General features: G+C 39.2%; 1 protein-coding gene and 1 long non-coding RNA gene across 3 annotated transcripts in view; both read right to left on the bottom strand.

Annotated features, from left to right (window-relative positions):
- LOC147909842 (uncharacterized) overlaps nt 1–18,552 on the bottom strand; it is a 48,374-nt gene extending 29,822 nt beyond the window's left edge. The window contains exon 1 of one of the 2 annotated variants that reach the window (XR_015545112.1): nt 12,034–18,552. This is a non-coding gene — a long non-coding RNA (uncharacterized LOC147909842). Of the gene's footprint in view, nt 1–7,228; nt 7,367–12,033 lie in introns of those variants that run through there. The other variant, XR_015545113.1, reaches the window with a different exon arrangement.
- Nucleotides 1–19,680, bottom strand: part of LOC105147952 (uncharacterized) — a 241,637-nt gene that overhangs the window by 90,400 nt on the left and 131,557 nt on the right. The gene's annotated exons all lie outside the window — the stretch shown is intronic.

The following is a 19,680-nucleotide window of genomic DNA, read 5'->3' as shown; positions in this document are numbered from 1 at the left end:
GGGTGCCCCTTCCATTAAAAGTTGCAAACGATCTCCACCTAATGAGATACCGAGACGTTAATGGCTGCTTTAATTGGGTTGTTAATTTTCGGAGATGAATTCATAGGTTAAAAATGCAAAAGCTAATAGCGCCGAGTGGGTGGAGTCCTACGGATTAAATGGGCTATTTTCAGACCCTTTGGCGCCCACAGACGAGGCCGCGTTTTTACCAGCCGCGCTCTCTCGGTCGGGTTCTCTTTCTAGCGAGTCTTTCGGAGTTTTTTCATATAAATTAGGAGATTAGATCTCTCCTCCTTGTGCGTGTTTGTATACTATTAAAGCAGCGCCGATTTGTATACTTGTAAAGCGCAACAAAGAAAACTACTGTGCTCGTATAGCGATGCTTTTACATTTTATGAAAGTGACGCGATCACGGTCGTTTGCACCATTAATATTTCTGCCGAATTTCAATCTTTTCTCAGAGCAAAAATTACAAATTAACGTCTCAAGGATCTCAAGGGTCTCAAGGATCTTCCCTCAAACTAATGCTCGATTTGTTCTCATGGATTGGCTACAGTTTAACTAACTCATTCTCCCCAGGTTCGTGGGGTCATCGTGAAGGTATATTCCTTTCTCTCAAACGTTCCATTGTGCTCGAATGTACCGCGAGGCAAAAAGATCTCTGGCGAGATCGATATCGATAAAAAAGAAGGCAGATAGAATACGACTGCTGCGGGCGCCCGCGCGTATCGCGCGTCCAAGTATGAAATCTCGATTATCGGACTTTTCCGTAGCCCGCCCCGAGAAATTAGGCATAAGGCGTGTCAAGGCGGGGGTGGAACAGGAGTGCCTCCCAAAGAATCCTCGCGTAACAATGAGCGCAAGAATGCAGCGAGACCAACTGGTTTTAACGACGCTCTATTGTCAGCAGTTATAGAGAAGCCATCCGTCGTTCCGTCGTTTTTTTTCTTTTCTATCTTTCTTTTTCGTTTCTTTTATTTTTTTAAATTTTTTTTTAGAAAGATGTATATCCGTGATTTATGTCTACAGCATTCGAACATTGTAAAAATGGACTATTGCGCTGATATTAAAGAGCAATGACAGATCAGTTTCTTTAATTAAATAACATTTTAACTTTCATTTATGTCCAAATAAATCAATCCATTTCTGTGGTTGGTTTCATTAAAGTAAACAACGTTCACATTAATTTGTGTGTACTTATAATTAGTAAATCAACTAAATTTGAGTCAGCTTTGATGGATTTTCTATGGAGTTAAATTGTTTAATTCCATTATTTTAATTAAAATAACGACATAATGAGTAGAAGTACTGGCGACCTATATAGAAATAATTAAAAATAACTCAGATTGGATATAATTTGACATTATAAATTTAACAGTGTGGAGCTACATAATATTAGCGATGAGAGAGAGGCAAAACTATCATGCGAGGTATTATGTAATGCTAATTAAAAATGCCAGCATGCAAACTTGTCTTCATTGAAACGCGTCAATCCTCCGGCGAAAGATCAGGTATTGCGCTTTCGATGTGGCCGTTCCATAACTCGTCGATATCGCAGGGAAAGGTTGATCGAGGTCCAACCGATTACGCTGTACCTCCAGGCGCGATACGCTCAATTTTCACGTAAGATTACACGCGCGATCGGTTACCGCGACATGCCGTTGGTTTTATGCGTCGCTTGTCTATCAAATCGAAAGTATAGGGTTAGTTCTGAAGCCTGGCGGGTGTTAGTCATCCTCAAGATCCATGTCAGGCTCGTTATTGCTTTCCATTATCCCATCGATACACACCGCGCCGGCGTCGACGTTACTCACGAAAAATTTCGATCCTACACTTGGATGGCCCTTGTTTCGCACGATCTTCGGAAGAAGGATCGACCGAAGGAAGAAGACGCCGGTTTCGCACCGTAGGCGACGATTTGCGGTCGTCAATAATTGTTCATAGGAATCCCCAAGGCGGTGGCAAACGCGAGGAAGAACGAGGACACGAGATACGCTACGTGAGCGGGGCCGTTCCACAAAATTTAACGCTAAACATTCCATAATTAATATGTTGCCCTTGCTGGGAACCGGAGGTTGCGGTTTCGAGCTGCTCGCTTAAACCGTGCGCTCCGCGAACACCGCCATTACAGATTTTCTAAAGTCGAGCTCGTTCGATCGTAAAACCGCCGACCGAAGGGTACCAACGCCGTTGCTTGGCGATTCGTCTCCTCCTGTCGAAACGCGAATGGTCGAACGGAGAAATTATTGAGTGTATGCGCGGTTAATGAAAATTCTCTTGTTATTTAGAGCTCCGATCGTGGATTTTGTGGCTTGCAAATTAAATTCAATCATCATCGTGCGAAAATTAGAAGATGACAGACGATGTCACCCCGTGTAAAAATTTATTCGGGAATTTATTCAATACTTTCATACTGGCCTATATTACTGAGACATTATTGAGTCATCCAAAGTAAAGGTTTGTCAAACTCACGCCCATTATAGTTAGGATAGTTTAACTTAAGTTCCCTAGTCCGAGCAGGGCCTAGTTTGGATTCCATTTTTTCCCCAAAATAGTTATACTTAGGCCTACACATTTACAGCCCATAAGGCTCAATTTGATCTCAAATTTTTTCTGATAGTTTAATTTATAGGATATCTTATAACTATGCCTTAAATGAGCTTGAGTTTGATAAATCTTTATTTTGGATGCCTCAGTAATGTCTATATAGGGCCAATATTGTAAGAAATTTAGAGGAAATAGGTACAATTAGAGAAGCTATCAGTGTCAAGACTGTATAGTTCAGTGGCAGGACGGAAGTCTATCAATATGCAGGAGACTCGATTCGAATCCCGGAACGCTCTGATATTTTTCTCGCTTATTTCTCACAATATTAAATATGAAGCCTAAATAAATTTCCTCGCGGATACATCAGCCCTACTTACAGTTACATAAAATATGCTCTAGGTTAAAACTTTTTATACTCTTGGCTCAATTTTGAATTGTCACGCTTCTTTATCTAAGTTCCACATTGACCCTTAAACCTGGGCCAAGTTTGAAGACTAATGTGGGGCCTAGATAAAAAAGCGTGACAATTCAAAATTGGGCCAAGGTGGGCATCCTAACTTGGCCCTTATAAATAATCTAAAGAAAGTTAACTTGGCCCCGATTACAGCCTAGAAATAATTTCCACACGGGAGACGCTACATGACGTACCAAACGCTTCCATTATTAGACATTTCTACCTGGATCGCCTGCAGGTCGTTTCGACTAATTCCTAAACAACAGCTTGAGAAGTGAGCACTGTCATTCCGCTACGCGCCGTTGAATCCCACGAATTCGCCGGCATTCAAAATATCGCTATAATAAACGGTCACTACCGGCTTCTCTCGCGTGGAGTCTTTACAGACTACAGCAGACTACCGTGAAACATTCCTCCGCTACACTACGCCCCCGACGCTCGAAATTAGCCGGGTATCGGCAGAAGCCCCGACGGCGGTAATTGCGGCACGAATATATCGCGCGGGTGCAAAAAACGTATCAGCATTCTGAACGCGCGGCGCTAATGGCAGACTGGCCACGTCATAATATCAGAAGCAGACGAACGATCGTGGTTCCCGGTGCTCGCCCACCGGCTAATAACAATAATTAGCTTAGGGTGAAAATCATCCTACCGGGCGTTTTCATTGGCGCGGTGGTGGGCGAACTGTGAGGCGAAGTAGAAAGGCTAACGAATGACTGATTATTCTACGAGACCGCGAACGTCATTCACAAACTACCATTATATAGAAGTTTTGACGCCTCTCGTGCTAGAAAAGGACGACGATTCCTCGCTTAGACTAGCCTTAATGACCGCCACTAATTGCCGGAGCGAGGACGTTCTACGTCCGTCGGTAATTTCTTACGCAAGTAAGAAATGTTTTGACGCCATGCGTTAAGTATCATAATTAATTGCATCTGGGTAAGTCAAATAAATCATCACGATATTCCAGCACGTATATCATTCTTTGTGATATAAACTTGTAATAATTTTTATCACTAGTCGTACTTTTTCGGAAGAAAAAAAAAAGAGAAGAAAACGTAGGAGTTGGGCGTAAACTAAAATCTCGTAAAGCATCTGGTCGCAACAGACTCGTTAATGGTGAATGATCGATAGGCCAAGTTTATTCAGAAAGATATATCGATGATACTCGTTTACGTTGTTTTTGCGACGGTGTTAAGGCGTTAAGTCGTTAAGTAACCGTTCGTGCGCAAGCGACGTTACCGGGCGCGACTACTTGCTAAGAGATTACGCAAGTAACGACATACTGCGTGAACGTATGTACGTAAAAGTGCACGAGAGTCTCGAGAGCACCTGCATAGGATGCACATGGAACGTGGCGTGTGTGTATCGCTGCAACAAGCCGGATACCTAATTCGATGCACTCGGCCGCGCGACAAACTCCGCTCACGCACGTGTTGCGTAATCCGGAGCGCGTGCGCTATCTAAGTTCAATAGCTTCTTTATTGACACACCTATATTAGTATCGCAGTATTTTTTCGTGATAAAAAAAAAGACATGGAAACGACGAGTGACTGATTTGATAGAACGTGAAAAAAGACCCCATATTTACGGATAAACGTACGTAATAAAAATAATCGTCTTCGTCATAATAAAGATAATGGATAAACGCGATGGCGTTAATTTATGCATTTGCATAATTGGTTGCACCAAATGGAGCCGAACGTGTAGTATTTACGACGAATGTGCTGTTTCGGAATATTTATTGAGCCTAATAATTTTTTCTATGCCTCGCTTTTAAAGAATCTTCGGAACGAATTAAATTTATGCTCAATATATTAATTCGTGTGGCTCCCGATTACGTCACGCTTCCGGATCGTATATATATCTTTCTAAAAAAAAAATATGGAAGCCTTTTAACATAATATATTTTTGTTTTGAACTAAAACTGATAGAAACGGCTACTAGGGTCTCTGTATACTACACGGCAAAGTGTTAATAAATCGCTGCTACCTAACACCTGAAACTTTATTCACTCTTCATTTATATTCACAGTCCATCATCTTGCTCTCAATATTCGGTGTCGAAAATATTTAAGTTATCAAAATAAATAAATTTCCTAATTTATTCTATCGTACCGTATATCGTAAACGAGCAGAGATAAAAAATTTATTGTCTCCGCTGAGGTTTACGTGAGCGAGCTGCTTAAGGAATCCTAAAGATATTTCGGCCACTGAAATGGCCAGATTTCGTAATCGAGACGCGACGCGACGCGGCTCGTTACCATTCGGGTTAATTGCCCAGCGGTGGCTGCGCCCACTCGGCACTCGGACGTTGTTATGCACTCGCTCGAGCCTTCGCAAGCTGCACGTTCGGCTGACGGCGCTGACGTGGTCGCTCGTATAGTGTTGTTGCACTCGCGGCTCGCTCGAACGTGGTGCAATTATTCGCTGCAGTTTCGCGTTCCGCCGGAGTGTCACGGTGACGCTCCGACTATGCCCTCCAAACGTCCGATGCATTCAGCTCGCTCATTATGCACCTCCATCTCGTTCCCCTCGCCCGCTCGACGCGGCGCGCAACTACGCTTCGACGCATTCACGCTTCTTTTTGGCTTGCGTTGCCCGACTACTTGCTACTAAAATATAATCTGATTTAACAATAAACAATGATTTCTGAAACGGTTGTCCGATTTATATTCGTTTACCTTTAAAGAATGTTTTGTTCTAAGATGTACAAGTGGAACTTTTAAAATTTCTATTACGCGGGGCTATGACAAGTTAGGGATCTCCCCATTCTTATTATTAGGATAGATTATTAGAGTATTAAGAAGAAATAGTATGTATTCGTATAGAGTGAGAACGTCTACAAACGCCAACGCAACATAACCTACTTTGAAACTAAACTGAAAATTTTTATACATGACATCACATACATGAAAGGGGAATGAAGAAGTTATTAGTGTAGTGAAATTGGGAATGTGTTCCACTAAAGATAATCTACAATATTTTAGAATACTGAAGTTAAGGAAGTTCTACTATAGATATAATTTGCCTTTAAAGAAGAATGTAAATTGGTTTCTTCAACTAAAAGCCGAAAGGGCATTACTCTCCATCGACTCGTCTATTTTCTTTCTTTTCTACCTTTGCATAAGTTTCGTTGGAACAAAGGAATCACTGAAGCACATCACGACGAAGTCGAAATTTCGGCATTGAATCGCTACACATGTAACACGTGTAACATGACGAAAAGAGGAAACGAAGTAATTAAATCATTTATTAGAAAAAGAATGGACGCTCTAAAATAAAATAAAATACAAGAAACAACAAAAATGCTCTCTTAATCTTTATATATATGTAATATATGATATACTGTATAAGTAACAATTTAAAATAAACATGCTCTCTGAATCAGTTATTTGCACATTTTGTTATTTGCATATTTATATATATTGTATCATATATATTGCATATCATATACATTGAATTTATACCTAAAGCAAGATTACCTAGGTTAAGAATTTCATTGATTTTTTTAGATGAATTTCACTATGAATTTACTGACTACCAGTAGCATAATTGGGACTAATGTCATTGATTATCCGCTAATTCATATTTAGAGAGAGATATACGTGTAAAACATTTTTTATTGCTGCCTCTTGCACACCATAATTTTCGAGAAATATTAGGTGCGTCGTTGCATTGCTGTTAATGTATTGCCAGTTAATACTGTCTTCCGGAGCTATTGAATCGGATCACTAGCTGCGCTAATTGAGAAACGAGCGAGAGAGATGCCAAAAAGGAGCGGAGAGTAGCGAAGAAACACTTAACACGAAGAAAATCGGATAGTTAAAAGTATAAGTTTCTTCACATTTCTCCCCTAAATATTTTATTCATCATACATATTCCAATCTTCGCAAAGCTAGCATTACCAAGGCAGATATACTTCGGCAGAAGTATTACGTATACAATTACGCAAATAGTTCGTTTCGGTAACTTAAACGATAAAAACTTCGTCCGACTTCCAATACTACTTTTCGCGAGATTAGAACCCGATTAGAATTCACGCCTCGAAGTCCATGCTGTTCTATTCTCCAGCCACGGAGCTCGTATATCTTTCGGCCTTTGACATCGACGTGTTCCCTGCGCGTGACGGGATTCACACCAACTTGCTCCGCTTTTGGGCGATGCCGACACGTTGTTCGGCATGCCGAAAGTGTGCGTGTGAGCGCACGTTTAGGTCGACACTCACGTATGCAGATGCGATAGACGCGAGAGATGGTCGCGATGACTGCGCCATGGACGGTTCCGGCTAGTGGTGCGCAGTTCCCTTTCGGTCCGTGCTTTGCGTTCCTCGCTCCTCCAACGTCTCTCTCGCCGTTACCTCACGTCGGTGCGCTCACCCTGTGATACGCGTGCATACGTATACGCCGCCGTGTATGTAGCCCGTGCACGTGTACCGGTATGTACACGAGGCTACAAAGCGTGCCACGTTCCGGCGGGCGTGCTTCCTCCGGGTGTCCGCTCCAGTGGGCCAAACCAACCGGCCAACCCCAACCAGCTCCAACCAGCCGGTCCGACGACCATTGAGATTGCGCTCTCTCTTACCGAGACTGGCCTCGGTTCCCTCGACTCTCGCTTTTTCTTTTTGATTTGGGTGTCACGATAGCCCGCCTGCGCCAGACTTCTTGTGCAAGCGGCAAAAGAACGAGCGAATTCATTTCGGGGGTTGCACGCTGTCGAAATCGAGCGATTGCTCGTTTACTTCACTAACCGAAATAACGGTATAAGACAGAATTAATATATCGTGATTACATTCTGTGGAGAAAGAGATTACCTAGGTGGAATTACGTTCTAAACGGGGAGATAACGTACCGTTAATATTGGACATACATATCTACTCGTGCACATAATTTCTAATGTAATATCACACTGATAAACACTTGAAAACGTGTTATATCAAGAATAGTATTTTTATCTGAAAAATTTTCACTACTAAGTAAGTATTTCTATCATATATGACAAGCGTCTCTGTCGGAGTTTTTATCAACGAAAGTCCGGACTTTAGGTTATCGAGGCTTCTTTTTCTGTTTCTTCCTCCTTTTTTTCGTTAAGTCATACAGATAGGATTTGCCAGACAAGAAAAAGCCATCGAAGACCATTTTAAATAGTCTCCGATACTAAATCAACGATCTCCTTCTTCGTAACGATATCTTCGTAGAATTCGAAAGATTATGTCATAGTTTATCGCTTATTTCTCGCATAGCACGCGTATTGATGTTGAGTCTGTGGACAACAGAGATCCGACACGCGTCACGGCCTCAAACACGCGTACAAAGCTACCAAGTTTATCTGGTAATTTTTTTGTTGTGCGGGGAGAAACGTAATTGCGCTTGTGAACCATTTTCAACGAGCTACTAATATACTTATGTATTATTAACCTGCGAAATATTAAATCTCCAGAGATTTCTATCACTTAAACTCAAATATAATCAGTATTAAAGATATTCCTTGTGTATATTGATAATAAATATCGTAACTTTTTATTCTCATTACGTATTTTTGTAAAACATACACACTTCGTATATCATACACTATTATATACACTGTTAGAAATGTAACCACGAGCTTCCTTTACATGTAAATGAAGAGCTCGTGGTTATGAATGAAATTAAAAGTAATGAATGATTTAACTGAAAATTAAGTCACAGTAGTTATTGTACTTAAATGTAATGAACGTGCACATTAAATTTATGCAATTTAATGTACTTTTAATAAAATTTTATGAAAAATACATTAAATTTTATGTACATGTACACAATATATACTTTTTAGTTATAAATACATTAAATTTAATGCAAATTAAATAATAAAATTAAGTTCAAATTGTGTAACTTAAAAGTTGATAAAATTTAAGAACATTTCTAACAGTGTATATTTACATGGAAAAAACAGTTTTGCTGATGCATCTAAGTATTTAATTAACTACAGATCTGAAAAGTTTATTGAACTATCAAAATAATTATTTAAAATACTTAAACGCTGATACTCTCTAAATCTCGTGAAGTGAAATCTCACTTGGAGATTGAAAATTTAGCCTGTCTTGAAAAAAGTGTAAAAATATCTTGTTCAAGAGTGGCCATATTTTCACTCTTTTTTCAAAACAGGCTAAATTTTCAGTCTCTCTTCGAGTGAGATTTCACTCTACGAGATTCAGAGCAATACAATACTGCAAAAAGTTTTAACATTCTAGCAATCAGCTTAGACTTCCTACATATTCTAAACAACAATTCTCAGATGCTTCAGCAAAACTGTTCCTCCTATATGTAATTGTAAAATAATTCTCAATTCAACAGGATTTGAACTCTCGAAAGCGATTCGTTTTCACAAATTTGATTATTCGAAGATGGAGAGATGAATTTTTCTCGCGAAGGCAACAATTTACAAGTATTAGTTCCGATACTTTGTTCATCGACTGTACTACCAGCTCGCTTCGGCGGGTCACCCATGAATGACCCACGTGGCGATCCCGTCGAACGGATAGCCGCGATGCCCCCTGCGCGCACGCGATAACATGCACAGCCGTAACGGCATGTTTTTCGAGCCTCTCGAAGAAATAAGGAGCCGGGTTGGGGTCGTAGGTCGAAGATACCGGCGCACGCAAGCCGCCTTTATGCGCTGCCGAATGGTGGGGCGACTTCGCCACAGCGCAGCGGTCGGCAGAGAAAAATGAGCGTGGAGGAGAAAGGGAGGGCATACAGATGTGAGGAAGGAGTTACGAAGAAAGAAAGAAAAGAAAAAAAAATGCACGCCGCGGCTGGAAAGTCAGGATGAAAGAGAAAGGAAAGACGGTGCTCGTTCATGCGATTCGCAAGAGATAAATAAATAGAGAGACAGATAAACGAGAGAGAGAGAGAGAGAGAGAGCGAACGAAAAATAGAAGACGAAGAGACATAAATCGCTTATAAAAGAAATATTTCAACTTAAGAGCCTGATGCGGCACAGGCATGTGAATACCTCTAATATATTTTACGTCTACCTTCGATCGCGCATCCAGATTTGCTTCGGCATATGGCATATCACGTGTATATTTTACAAAAATAAATTTTGAAATCGTTATACGTCGTCGTTAATTAATTTTAGATATCATTTATATGCATCGAATACAGATATCATGGGAAAAAAAGATTTGTATCCATCCATTATCCAACGCGTTTCGTGAGTTCACGACAACAATTTCTTAGCATGATAATTCGAATTTGCTTGTTTGGAAGAGATAAAAATAGACTAATCGCTTTAGCAAAATTATAATAATTCACGGGAAAGTTAAATATGACTGACTCAACTAGTTACGTCATCGTAAACTTCACGATGAGCAACTTTGAAATTTATTCCCGCAGGCGACAGAATGCTAATGACCGCTTCCAACAACAAAGGCCGCATAGATAACCGCGGAATAGCGTTAAAGCTTTGGACTATTATTATCTACGATGTCTACGCATGGATAAATCGGTAATAATTACGTATTCGTGAAGTATAACAAACTGCGCGCCTTCTCTTAGCTCGCTTCGGCTGAGCTCCAAGAACGTGACGCGACTCCGGCGATCGTGTGTGTAAAAATTGTCGACTTACGTCACGATGTAGTCGCAGATTTTTTTCTCATACTGATTTATCAACACCGCTTATCATGTAGATTTTCGTACAAAAATAAGCACCGACGCGAATTGATGGTATCGTCGACAAGATTCGCGTCGAGAGATGAAATTGCGCGATATTATCGAAGTAGTGTACCATATTTCACTGCGTTTAATCTAATCAAGACGAGTCGAGAACCTTGGTGCTATGGCACTATCGCGCCGATAACATGAGATTCTCATTGGCTCAAATGCTTTTTTCGAGAGAATTTCCTGTATGTGATTCGATAAAGAAAAAAAAACGAGAAACAACTAGCGTAGATATCATCGCTACGTATAGATCGATAAACGATTACTAAAATATTCCCTGCAATATATTTTTCAAGATATTTTCTTAACGCGAGATATTTCCTTGAATTTAATTGATGCAAAATTGCTTGAATACAAAAAATAACAATCTTTAAGATATGAAGAGACACTATTGAAGATATTAGGATGTCAACGTCTTAATATCTTCAAAGTTCCGGCAAAATCGTTGCAATATACAGTGAGAGCAAAAAGTATTCGTACAAGGAAATTTTTTTATAAAAAAAGTCTTATTTGTAGAAAATAAACATTAATTAGCAATTGAGAGGATGGGCGGAATATAGGCCTAATTACAAAATCTTGATATTAATAAATATTAAAATAACTCGCTACTTTTTTATTATACATAATGGATACAATATTAAATGAATTTATGTAATGTCTTTAAGAAGTTACATGTTATATTAGGTCATTTAAAAAGTATCTGCGATTTTTTGTTCAATTTTTGAATGAAAAAACCGCGGATACTTTTTAAACGACCCAATAAATCTTCTCTATTATGATCAATATACATTGCAAATTACATGAAAAAGCTAATTATCGAAAAAAGAGAATTGTGCCTAAAATTGTGCCTTTATTCCGCCCATCCCCTCAATTTTATACAATGAATACTTTCTATTCTAATATAAACAAACGAGCTTCGCACGTATTCCTGATTTTAGAAGCTAAATTTCTACAATTTCTCAATTGTATGAATACTTTTTGGGCATCCAAACAATACAATTTTTTATTTTCGCTTATTTTTTAGATAATATATTTTCTATAATTAATACACATCTTTTTGATATACATAATTTTAAGAAACATACAGTCTATTTATTCTTTATGAATAAATTGTTAATTATCCAACAAGAAATGATCGTCAACTAAACTAACTCACGTCGAATCGACGTCAAATTGATATTGAAATCATCGTACGAGTATCATAGTATCGATATCGATTCGACATCAATTCGACGACTCATTTCTCGCTGGATAATAATTACTTTTTAAAAAATAAAACTTTTTAAAAAAATATTTTCTTAAATATGATACTTTTTGTACTCACTGTACGTACCTACGCTTTCATCGAGGCACGACCTCGAGTCCGCGCTCTCTTACGACAAAACGGTGCTGGCGGGGTCGATCTGCGACGCATTAAAAGAGTTATCGCTATCCCCGCGATAACGTCGGCGCTTGTGCAGTGTGCACGCGGTCTCACAAACGGGCGGCAAGTTTATCGGCGCCCCACACGAAGCGGCGCGCCAATTTATCTCGCGACGACACGTAAACACTTATTAACCGCGCGCGCACTCATTAACTAGTAAACCGGCCTGGGGTCCAGTCACAAGACTGGATACTATCGTACGCGCACAATCTCGCCGGCAAAAAGAGCCGTGCAACGAGCGTCTCTCGAGCGTCTCTCGAGCAACAACACGCGCGTCTCGATTCTCATCGATTTCTTACGTGGATTATAGCGCGAGATGCGTGCAATCACGAGCGGAACGAATGGAGTTAATGGACGCTGAATACACGAAAGAATCATGACAACCGCTTACGGCGGTTATTATGAACGCGTGTTTCTCTTTAAAATGATCTACTTTAGCCCTAAATTGAATTTTAAACTTAACCAATTAAGAAAAATTTATCCATTTTCCGAGCAAGCACCTTAGCAATGTTTTGAAGTGAATTTATATACACTGAAACGCAATTATAAATAAAACTAGATTAGTAATATCACATATCAAATTGACAAGCAATTTAAGAATTTTTTATGCTAATAAGTATCTTAGAAAGGATATTAATGATTTGATACTAACTAATCTAAGAGGTATAAATAATTTAGAATAGACTTTTATTTCTTTTAATTGATTTATTCTCGTTGATCTAATGCAAATTGTAATTGTTAAAATTTAACGTTTATATTTTCTTTGTTATCAAATCCGTAAAAATAAGATGAAAATTGCCGAATACACGACAAGGCATGATTCGATATATGTACTCTTTTTTTCCATTGCAATTCCGTAATGCACCTGCCGTTCAATCCACAATATACAAGTTATCCTTGACATTATTTCGATGCATGCATTATCAGAATCTTTTTCGTTATAATAAACACTTGCGAATTTCTTACAAAATCTAGGTGTAAAATGCCTGTACACGCCTTCGCCTTCGATATTTAATCTCCATCCAATAACATAATCTTTCCCCTTCTCTCTTTATAATTTATCTAACTTCCAAGAATCAGGCCTTTTTTGATAACTTTAACGGCAGTATCCGTGTCGTTACATTATCACTGCACAAATTTTTTACATGGTAAAAAAACTGTACAATAACAATCTAATGATCATCGGTAATATTATGTTACCTCTTAAAACGTAAAATGTAAATTATAAAAAAATTGGATTTAAAAAAAATCTAATTCTAGAGACAGAAATTCTAGAGACACAATGAAAAAAAATACTAAATTTTAATAAATATTTGTTTAAAGTTCTAAGTAAGTTTGTTAAATATAAACGTATATTTATTTGATGCAAAAATCATTAATTTGATTTTTAACTATCATTATTTTTTTATTGAGTAGATATTTATTTACTGCAAGTAAAAAACCTTTATTTACTTAGTGCTATTTAAAAAAATATATATTAAGATTAATTAAATTTCTTTCCAGACAAGCACTTAATTAAATTAAAATTTGCACTTATTAAAGAAAAGCGAAGGTTAAACTGTAGCGGTTAATACAATTCATAAGCGTGAAATAATCATCTGCCCTATATTGGTCGCAATTATACCGTAGAGGAACTAACGATTAGCTCCTCCGGGAGTCGCGGAAATGCGATTCCTCATCATAGTAGATACACCTGCGCTTGTGTCGCTACGACCTGCTAACCGATACGGAAGCGTGGCAAGCATTCCGTAACGGAAGGGATGCTCCCAATGTTCTGTAACCCCTAAAACGCATCGGGCCGAGGTTTCCTGTCGCAGGAAACGTTGAAAGTTAAAAGAGGGGACGGCCCCGTCGGAGCGTGACAGCGCGGATAGGCTCGCCTGATCGCGAAGAGTTAAATCGTTGTCGGTTTTACCGGTTGTTCGGTTCTGTAGTTCTGCGTGTCCGAATTGCCGTCGCGTTTTTACACCCCACGCTCGATTTCATCGGATATTTACTGACAACTTTCTCCGATGACGATCAACCGGTAGCAATCATTGTTCTTCCGCCGGTAAACGCGCGTTAACTCTCTCGTATAAAACGTTTCATAAAATCATCTGGCTTTGCGATGCTGACTTACGCGGCACATCACAGAAGTTACGATCGACAGTTCCGACATCGTCGAGTTACGAAATTATCAGAATCACGATAATACGATCGAGGTCAGTTGGCAACGGAAAATCGTGACGGTGCCGTCTGGAAGCGACGAGTTTGACGAGAAAGCGCCGACACGCTTCGATGCCTTCCGCGGCGCACCAGACATCCGCTTTTGATTTCTGTATCAGGGAACAGGTGGTCGATCGCTCGGGCACTGGCTATTTCCGGTTACCGGTTTCCCTTGAGATTTGCATTTGACGCGTCGGCCACTTGTCGCGCATCGTAACCAACCGGACGCACAGGAAAGCTCATAATTAACTGTTTAAAAGGCACCCAAACGTCGTATCAGCGAAAGAGGCTCACCGCAGTCAGTACACCGATAACGTTACGGACAAAAGCACTATACGAAGATTAGTTCCTTAGTCATTCAGCGCTGAAAGTTGGAAAGTCACAAAAAGTAATCACCGTGTAGCCTAGTAGATAGATCTGTGCAACGCTTTAACGCAAGCAGAGTACATGAGCTATATTATGGCCGCGTGTCGTCAGCGCATTGCACGCGTTCGGTTCTACCTATCCGAGGATGGCTAGCGGTATTAATTCTCTGCCGGAGAAAACGTAATAATCAGCCCGTGATAAATAATAAGGCTAGTTTTTACGATCGCTCCGGCGTGAGAAAGTTTATCTTACGCTGCTCGCATGTTCGTCGAATATAATTGAGACGATTATCATTTTGCTTGTAATGATGTTTTGTGATGTTGGGTGATGAGATAAATCATCATTACTTGGAAATGTATAGAAACTACAACAATTTCACAGTATATAATTCTCTGAAAGTTTATATATCGATTACAAAAAAAATAAAAATCGAGAATAAATCCATCCCTCCTCCCTCTTTCAAGTTCAATAATATCGCTTGAAAGAACGTCCCTCTTCGGAATCCTTCGCGAAAAATGAGGGCAATTACAACTCAACATCCTCATGGATGGTCGATCGATCGACCATTCGCGCGATTCAAAGAAATCGATTGGAGGAGAAATCGCGTCCTTAGGTCCTCGCGCGAGGAAATTAATGGCTCTATCGATGGAGACTAATTATCGGACATACATATATAGGCTCTCGCTAATGCACAAATTAAAAGTCGGCGCAACGAAATAGCGCCGTAGGATTTCGAAGGTGAGTAACGATTTGACCGATTAAGCTCGCCCGGTCCGGGATTGAGCAATCAAGGAACCGATTATTTTCTTCACGCCGCGAATAATTGCCGCACTTTGATCCTATCCGTCGTAAGTCATCGATAATTCGTTCGCACAGCTGGGTAATAAACCTAATGACTGATACAAAATTATCGGCAGATCGTGCGAACTCACCAATCATGCCTGCCGCTTCTGCTGATTACCGATAATAATAATAATTCATCGCATTAATGATTTGCTGCGAATATATGTGCGCGTGTATTTTAATTTACATGTAACAAGTTTGAGACATAAGTCATCGTATTGCGTTTCTTTTTTTTTGCAAAATCTTCGAATAAATCATTTTCTTTGGCGATATCTGGAAAACATGCCTATACTGAAAAAAAATTGGTTGCTGTAACAATTTAAATAGTAAAATATGGCACAGCATTTTTATATGGCTGCAACTAGTTTTTGATTGTCTATCGAAATCATATACTAACATTGCAGATAAGCTAACACAATTAAAAATCTTCTGCTACAATCAAAAACTTGTTGCTGCTATGCCATATTTTACTATCTAAATTGTTGCAGCAATCAATTTTTTCTTTCAGTATACCAATTAAATCATCAAAAACATTCAAGTGATTAAACACTAAATTATAATAAGGCAGCTGCGTATTATGCAAAATATGTATGATATATGTATGAGTCTCTGTTAAAACCATTGGCAAAATGATACTAAAATGCTGGATAAAATGAGAAGCAATTCTTCGAAATGTCACAGGATGGAAGCGATATATATATACAATATATATATACATATATATATATGTATATGTATATATATGTATACACACACACACACGAAAAAACTTGCAGCTGCAAGTGAATACTTAATCATCCATTCCTTTTGTAAAATTAGTTGCAATGTGCAATGTCATGTTGCTGCAACACAGTAGCGGTAGTATCTGATTTCTATATTGAGAAAGATGAGAATACGAGAGAAAGAGAGGGAAGAAGGGGGAGAGAGAGAATGTTACACGGCTTCTGACGAATAATTAAGAAGATAGCCAGTCATCATTTGGTGGCCTCTAATAATAAGGACGCAAATATGTATGGAAATATGAAGCATGACCCCAGCTGTCGGTTACCAACCATTTATTTCAATACCAGTTCCGATAATAGTTGCCTTATTACTGCACGCGTTTGGCCTTCACGAGGAGAATACCGCGAGGATTATCGTCTCAATGTTTGAAAGAACGATCGGCTTGTACCATCTCGCTAGCGAAAGAAATTAACCACTTCATAGATAGATGTGCAATTAGTCTGTCTCGCTTTGCGTTCGAAATTGCCATGCCGATTCATTTAGGTGTCTATCATTTTCTTGCATTCGCGAATCTACTTTGCGAGAATTCAAAATGTAAATTACAAGGCTCGGAAATTCTCACCAATCTCTATTATTTATTATTTAGCTATATACACGACTTATAAAGAGCTTCAGATTCATTCAAATTATCGTTATAATGTACACGTAATACGTATTATACGCGTAATGTGCGGAAAAGACGGGAGTGATCGAAGATGCAAGATAACGAAACTGGCTAGTCTCACCCGGCGGAGAAACGATCCGTCGCGCTTAATCCTTACGGAAGAGTGGAAATTATCCTTTCAGCGGAAATAAATTCGCGACGCGGATCCGTGAGCACCGTGTAATGAGCACCGGTCCGATATCGTCCAATTAGATTGCCTATCCGGAAAAAAAAAAAAAAAAAATCCCCGGCACCCGCTGGAGAAACCGCCACGCGCGTTGATTGCCGCGAGGTTCCGCGCCGATTCTAAACGATGATTCATGGTGATTGCTCGCGGCACGGAATAAACGAAGAACAAGAGGACGGCTCCGGTGCACGGTCTCCACGCGACCATTTTAGAGTCGGGCTTTTACGGTCCATCGTATATAAATATCACCAACTTCGGACCCTCCAATATCTAGTAGAACGTATATTAGGTACGTCTTCCTTTCTTCTTTCGTTTTCTTCCTCTCCACGTCATTATACCGCACCGATTTAATTACCTCCAGCTAGTTTTATAGCACAATATCATGCTTTCGTGCTTATTTATGAATACTTGGATTTACATAGCGGGGTCCTGGTAGTTTATACGAGTCTTTGTAATTAATTAATATTTGTCGCCATTTACCTCCGCGTATCCGATCGACGTCGTCATGCATAATACGATGCGCATTCAACCGGGTGTCCACCGACGATGGAACGATCTGCCATCAACGCGTTGCACGAACAATCTTGCCGTTCCGGTGACGAGCGAGATAATTAAGCTGCGTACGCCAAAGTTACAAAAGGTTTTCTTTCCTGTGACTAATAAGCACGCTGCCACGCGTCGTTTCGCGCTGAGTTACGTCCGTACCTTCGTGCGAATACACAGCAAATATGTTACATGAAGAAACTTTGAAAATCACCCTGTAAATGTACACGTTTAAGAAGCGACAGAAATGACATTCTTATCGTATAGAATGGTGGAAAATTCCCTGATGTTTGCATCTAATTGCAAGACGAAAATTGCAAGATAAAATCTCTACCTTGTAATTAGACGAAGATAAAGATCTATGTAGATTATGGACTTTAATAATTTACATTAAGTAATTAAGTACTCAGTATGTTTAATTTTCTAGTTTTTAATGAAGAAAAGCGCGCGTATCAAAAATTACAAATTATATACTCCAATTATATCTTCATATTTTACATACAGTGATCAACTCAATTGCACGTTAAAAGACGTCGAGCTCATAGTAGTCTTGTAACGCGTATACCAAGATTAATGCGGAAACGAGAGCTGGGGCGCAAAACTCGTCGTGGGGTTTTTAATTAGCTGTTGCAGGCGCGGCGCTTGAATTACGACGACATTGGACATCGCGCGCTAGTAGCTCAGGCAACGAAAGAATTACCGCTCGCCGGCGTACGAAAATGATTAATTACACGACGAAGACATGACCTTGCTTGCTCGCTCGCTTCGGCGACGTACAGTGCAGCACGCGGTGCGATACTTATCAGAATGATTTACATCGCAGTTAAAACCATTGACGCGACACGACACTGCGCAGAGAAATTACGGCACTTACCGATATAATTAAACGTGAATTTACTTGATCCAACCGTGATCCATTTTATCCGATATCCACAATCGCAGTTCAATCAGGAACGAAGGAAATTTTTCCGTTTTATCATTAATTCATTTAATTGAGTAAGTAATTTTAGGGTTAAATTATTAGAAAATTGAGTTGTACTATCAATAAATAATACTAAATTAATAATACAGCTAATACTAATATAATCAATTGATCACTGAATTGATAATTTATGGTTACTATTCACGTTTAAAATAGACTAACGTTTGAAGTTTACTTTGTGATAAATTATATAATAATTAACTACTCGTGATAAAAATTTATATCGTAACAATAAAAGTAACGTATAAATTCCTACGTAAAATAATACTCTATTGTTAATTAAATAATAGATTAATTATTTAAGTGATACTTGATCAGCTAAAGTGTGCTTGATAAGTTTAGATTTGCCAGCAAGTTATTAAACGTACAAAAGTATTTTTATAAATTCCGTACATTTCGAAATAATTAATTCCTTATCTCAGTCAACTTCAGTTTTCTAGTTAAATTCGTTAGCAAGACACGAAGAAATAGCAGTCAGATCTACTTTCTCACGAGTCTCTCGGTAACATTGTAAGATATCCTCGCCCGAGGGTGCATTCGGCGCCTCAGGGCGAATAATTAAACGTGATTATCCCTCATTAAGAACGAATTCGAAAGACGAAGCATGGTTGCGTAATTGTGGGAATAAATCATCTGCATCTTCTACGTCGTTCATGTTGTCCTCTTTTATTTCCCGATACCGATGTGCGTCGCTCCTTGAATGCGCATAGCTGCATTTATTGAAACATTGCGTGCACCCACGCTGAAAATTGATCCATGTAGCCGGAAGCGACACGGAGATTATTGAACTACCATGAAAATGATTCGTAGCAGAAACGTAACTTTTTATTCGGAATCTCGCAACTCTCACAAGCTAAGAGCAGAACTCACGAAGTAAAATTTTTCTCATACAATCACGATGATTTATATTTTTTTAAATAGAAAGTACGAAGGACGAAGGACACTTTAATTATTTAAGTAATTAACACGGAAAAAACGGCTACGTTTATCACGACCAAAAGTCGC

This window comes from Acromyrmex echinatior, chromosome 5, assembly GCF_024713525.1.
Source record: "Acromyrmex echinatior isolate Ae372 chromosome 5, ASM2471352v2, whole genome shotgun sequence".
Classification (NCBI taxonomy): Eukaryota; Metazoa; Arthropoda; class Insecta; order Hymenoptera; family Formicidae; genus Acromyrmex; species Acromyrmex echinatior.
Note: the sequence above shows the minus strand (reverse complement) of the source record. Positions and strands in the feature narration are given on the sequence as shown.